The following is a 6,000-nucleotide window of genomic DNA, read 5'->3' as shown; positions in this document are numbered from 1 at the left end:
AAGCACTTTACTGTGCATGTAGAGCACCGTTTCATTCTTTTTATTCTATTTATTTGCTTTATTTTAAATTTTCCATTTTATTTCTCCTTTTTCTCTTTTTGCATTACGTAGTTGTGCCAGCCAATGAGCTGGCACCGACGACACTGAAATTTATTCATTCTGTCCAAATGGCCTTGTGGGATTACATTAGTTGTGTATGTGTGTGCGTGTGTGTGTGGAGCAGCAGGGCATTGTTGCGAGCCACCCCAGTGGATGATGGGAAAGCGTGCGTACAACAGCCTCCACCTTGTTTGGCTCTCATAGTGAGGGGTTTGTTTGCATGTCGAGTGGCACAGTTGTGCGACTTTATGTAGCTTAATTATGGGTCATAATTGGCAGATGTGTTTTTTTGTTTTTTTTAGTACATATTCACACCCATATGCAAGACTTAAAATCTAAATCTCATCACATCAAAACTTGGTTACTTTGGTTTACATTGCCTCAAAGTGATTTATTATAATTTTTTGCAGGTTTCTTTACACTAGATGACTTTTATTTGTTGATAGTTTGTTGTTTTTTTCCCGCAGCTCAGCTTTGTGTGTCAACTATCGGTACCGTTACCGCTGGTTATCGCCTGCGGGTGTGGCTCCAGCATTTTCTTCCTCTGATCACTTACTCTGTAAAGAATCGCCTCCGCCTGCTGATTTGTTGATTTTACTATTTGCTACACTGCTAACTAGCTGGCTAATTTGCGTAGCTTGCATATGACAGCCGGTGCGAGATCAGTGCCGTTTTTTGCCTCAGACAGGAATTACCTTGTGGAGACCTGCAACCAAAACTGTGCTCGAGGACAAGTTGAGCATTGAGGCATCTGTTGTCTGGAAACGTCTGGAAGTGGGCTAGTGTGCATCTGTGAGGACATATAATGAGTCAGGGGCAGCAATAGTAATGGTGGGGTTTTTTTTGGGGGGGGGGGGGGATAAGCAGCACAAGTTTTCACAGCTGAAATGCTCTCCTCTCTTCTCATTCCCTACTTTGAATACAAAAAAACAAACAAAACTGTGGAATAAATCTATCAGCAGGCACATACTGTCGAAGGTGGACGCAAATTTGAAATCCAGCGTTGAGAATAAAACAGCCGCTCCTCCTGTGAAGCAGCTCGGCTCGCTCTGGAACTAGCTAGCTACCATTCAGACACTCGTAAACCCTCGTCAGTTCACCACAGTGACTGGTAACTAACTGGCATGAGGAGGAGGCGTGCTCGTTCTGAATATCTGTTGAGACTGCTTGATTCTTCGGGGGGGATGGTGTTAGTTTCCTGCCTAAAGATGCACCAAAAAGAGTTGAGCGCTGAGGTTTGGTACAGGGAGGCGACAGAGGGATATTACATGTTCAAACCATTCAATCACTGGTATGTTCCTAGTTCTTTCTTCTAGATATGGTGCTAGACGGCGAATCCTGGAATCTGTTACTACCACTCATCTGATACTGTATGTAGAAATAAAAAAAACAGATTTATGCCTACAGAACTTTATTTGCACTGTTAGTGAGTGTCGGACTCAGAGGGCAAATGTTTTAGAAAAAAGGGAAACGATCCTTAAAGCCGAGGAGGGGGAAAAAAAAAAAATGCAAATTCAGATTTCCAGGAGCAAATCATCCATCTGTGTTGACACAATCGCTGACGCCTTTCTGTTTTTGTTGCTCTGCCTTGTGGACGCCTGTTGGACCCACTGTGATGAACGACGGACGTCTGTGCAGCGTCGTTCTTACACGTTCGACGGCTCATCACAGATGCTAATATTAATTCTTATTTTACGCTAAAGGAGTTGGTGCTCTTATAGGCATGCAGTGGTTTGGATTTTGGCCTCTGGTTCTGTATCAGTGAGGATTTTCATTGAAAGAGTGCTTGTAAAACTGATGAATACGGAGTAAGTGAGACGGTTGAATAGAGTATTTTACTAAAGCTGAACAGATGATGGTTAATGTAGAGTGGGTTTTCTGGAATGTAAGTTTGCCACGTTGGAGTGTGAAAAGAGATTTTGTTGGGAGTCCCGTCGGGGGCTCGTGAACAGTGTGGAACCAAACATCCTTAAGAAATGTGAGCGTTAAACGAAGCGTGAACAGGCAGACGAGAGCAGGTGGGTTTGCAGCAGCAGTGCGATCAGGGAGATCTGAGACTGTCATGTTAAATCCATCCTCGGGGTGAAGATGTTCAGCTCCTCTTTTTTTCCTCGGTGTGAAGTTTTTACCACAAGATGTTCTTGTTTTTTCTGTTTTTCTGTCGGCACGCTCCCCTCGTTGCTTTCTTCTACGCATTGGTTTTTTTTTTTTATTTTTTTTTTTTTAAATTGGAAAAGATTGACCAAAGCACACGGTCCCTCTTTCTGCTTCACTCTGGTGTTCTTTGGAGTGATTTGCACCCGACAGGAGCAAAATGTAAAGCACAGAATGAAGGAAAAACACCCTTTTTAAAGCGCTAACACTGGCAACCACACAAATCCAGGCTGAATGGGAGTTAATCAGACAACGTGTCAGATGACGGTTGTTTGTCGGGGGAGCCGGTGGAAGGTTTTGATTCCTCCGTCAGAGTGACGCAGGAAGAATTCAGGCGCAGGGAGGAGATTTGTTGGTCAGATTTTGTTAAGTTTAAGCTTCGGTTGGGAGGTTTGTCTACTGTAGCAGCATCTTTGGCAGATAACCAACCGAGTCTGGGATGCTTTACCGCACTCTGAAAATGCAATTGGCTGGAAAAATGTTAAAATAATCGGTATAGGAGTTTTGAATTGACAGCGGACTGATAAACCGTGATCATGACATGGCTGAAGTTTGTTTTTTTGGGCGGGAGACGGATGTAACAGACGTTGAAGTGGGTTTCCCTCCCTGCTCGTCAGACGTGTGCTCGGGTTGATCTTTTAAAGTTGTCACCTCAGATGCAAAACACCCTTAAAAACACAAACAAAAAAAAAGAAAACCACTGTACTTTACACAGTATCTGTTAAGGGGGAAAAGCAAACCAACACGACGTGGGACCTCGCACGTCTCGCCAAAGTCTTCCTGCAACAAGAAGCATTCTGGGTAATCCCACTAAGAAAACCCATGGGGAGAAGGGATCGCTCCATTAAAAAGCCTGTACTCCTGCTCATAGCTGCGTTTGATTTGGACGCTAAATCTTGAGGTTGCTAAAAACAAAAAATCTATTTTTTTGGATTTTTTTTTTTTTTTTTGGAAGGACTGAGATGCACTTGGATGGGTCGATTATTTTTATTTTATTTTTTTCATTTTTTTTCTCATCGGTGGAAATGGTAAAAAGAGAAAAAAAACCCCACCATATCCACTTATTTATAAACCAATGCTGTTTATTCCTTGAGAAATATCGTTAAGTTTTCTTTTTAGGGAGAAGAAAATAAAAATAGAGATGCATCGAGGTCTCTATAAACGCAAAATGTAAAAAAAAAAAAAAAAAAAAAAAAATTCCATCCAGTGTTTGAGAAACTTGAATTTTATTTAAACTTGAAAAATGACTTTGCCTTAACTTTTATACAAGACGAGCATAGAGTTTATTTCTTTTCAAAAAAAAAAATCCCCGAAATGTTAACGAAGCGTGACACGTGGAAAATATTTAGTCGTACCAGACGTCACAAGTCTTACTAAGAGAGAGAGAGAGTACAGATCTAGCAGCATTTTCTTTCTTTGACCTGTTTTTGTTTGTTTTTGTAAAATGTACGAAAAAGAATCATTTTGATCTTTTTGTTTCTTGTTTAATAGTTTCAGGTTGTTTTTTTTTTGGGGGGGGGGTGGTATAAACCTTGTAAATGCAAAACTAGTCAATACTGTATTAAATTTGTGCACTTTGAAGTGTGTGCTTTGCTTGTACAGTTGTAAATACTCAGAAAAATATAAGAGGTACCTTAAAATGATTATAAAAATATATTGATCTTGTTGAACTATTAATGTCGCTATCGAGCTGGATGTAGGATATAAAAAAAAAAAAAAAACGTAATGTCGTGCTTTTGGAAATATTTTTCTTTAACTTTTTTTTTTTATTTCTAGCTTGGGTGTGCGGAGTTTGAATTCTGCTCCACTCTGCAGGGTGGGCAGCTTGTCTGATTGTAATTTTCAGTTTTTTTTTGTTGTTGTTTTTTTGTCTGTCATCTTTCATTCCATTTTTCCTACCTGTGTGGTCGGTTCCACCTGAGTTTACAGGTGTGTGTCCCCCCCCCCCCCCTTATACTACTACTGTACTGACGAGCATCCTATTAATGAACCTTACAAAGCTGCGTGTCCACCAACGTCCTCTTTAAAGCTCTGGCTTCGTTTTCTTTTACTGTTTACGCTGGAAAATATTTTTTCCAGCCATTTTGGCTTTTTTTTTTTTTTTTATGATTTAGAAGTTTGAATAGAAGGGAAAAAAAGCACTACATGTCTGATTTTTACTCTTAACTGTGCGACAGCAGTAGTCACTAATGCAACATCTTTAAATACTACTGTTATAATACCAAAAGATTAATAGATGTAATGTAAAAGCTGCAGTAAAATACGTAAAAGTATGAACTTTTTTCAACAGAATTGTAATATCGGGAAATAGCCTCATATAGACCATGACACTAATACTCAACATTGATATACCGTGATGATTATGACACGTTTGTTCATACATACGCAACTCGACAGTATATAATCCAGCTGCATCGTGTCCACATGAGGTGGGCAGCATGACTAGACGATATCTAATGTTAGACGATATTAAAAACAGGAAAATAGAGAGCTGAAGTTCTGCCTCTTTAAGGCTAACCTCGCCGTGATGATGTATTTCCTCATTTAGGGTTTCTTTTATCAGATTTACTGAGAGGCTGAAACTTAATTTCTACTTTTTTTTTTTTTTAATTCAAAGATGAATTGGTGTCTTTCCTCCGTGCTGGATGGTAAAAATTTGAGCATTAGTAGTTTTAGGAAACCGCTCGTGTCTAAACGGAGCAGGAGTCGGGGTGTGGATAGCCTAGCTTAGCACAGAGACTGGAAACTGTCACTGCACCCGGCTGTGCGGCCAGAAATTTCTTTCGGCACATTAACTCCCCCTAAAATCACAAATAGTTGTTTTTACATTATGATGTGATTACAGAATAAAAAAAACAAGGTTCATGTTAATTAGAGAGCTTTAGAGGTGCTGGTTGGTGGTTTTGGGAACTTTGAACTGAGCCTGGCTAACTGTCCGTCCCCCCCGTTTCCAGTCTTTATGCTAAGCTAGGCTAACCACGTCACGACTCCAGCTCTGTCCCTAACGTACGCACATTGGAGCGGCAACGATTTTCTAATCTAACTTGAAAAAAGAGGTTTCTTGCCTTTCTGTTGAAAATAAGTTGCATTTACAGGTCAGTTTAGGGTGTTTTAAGTTTTAGCTTTTCAGACGCAGACAAAAGAAGCCGTCAGTGACCAAATACGAAAACCAAAAGCTCAGCAGATAATTAGGCAGGACTTCGGTCTCCATCGCAGCAACGCTCGCCTCTTCTAGCCGGCTAAAAAGAGCGATGCCTGATGGACACGTCCCAGTTTTGTCTCCCCGTCTTCAGACGCGCCCTTCGCCGAGGCGATCTGACACGTGGCGGACGATTTTGGAAACGGAGCGCAGTGAAGCACATTTCAGAACAGTCACACCTTCAGCTTGTACAGCTCGCCACACTCGTGGTGGGAGGGCAGCGGTAGACACCTGCAGGTTTTTGAGCCCGTGGGTTGTAAACCGAGGGGTCTCACTTTGTTATCCACTTTTTGGGAGATAAAGAAAAATGTTGGAGTTATTGTCGTTGCTGCAGGTCGACCTAAACGCTCCCCACCTGAGTGTCGGTACCAGATGAGACATCCACCCAAAAAGAAAAAAAAATAATTACGCCTGCTCAGTGTTGCAATGTTTTTCACCTTCAGTTTATCTGTTTGAGGTTTCTTCTTCTTGTTCTTCAGACGTCCTCTCCTGAGAAATAAATGTACAAATAATTTTCTTTTGGGCTTTTTTTTTTTTTGTTCCGTTTT

Source organism: Pempheris klunzingeri, chromosome 15 (genome assembly GCF_042242105.1).
Source record: "Pempheris klunzingeri isolate RE-2024b chromosome 15, fPemKlu1.hap1, whole genome shotgun sequence".
NCBI classification, from domain to species: Eukaryota; Metazoa; Chordata; class Actinopteri; order Acropomatiformes; family Pempheridae; genus Pempheris; species Pempheris klunzingeri.
Note: the sequence above shows the minus strand (reverse complement) of the source record.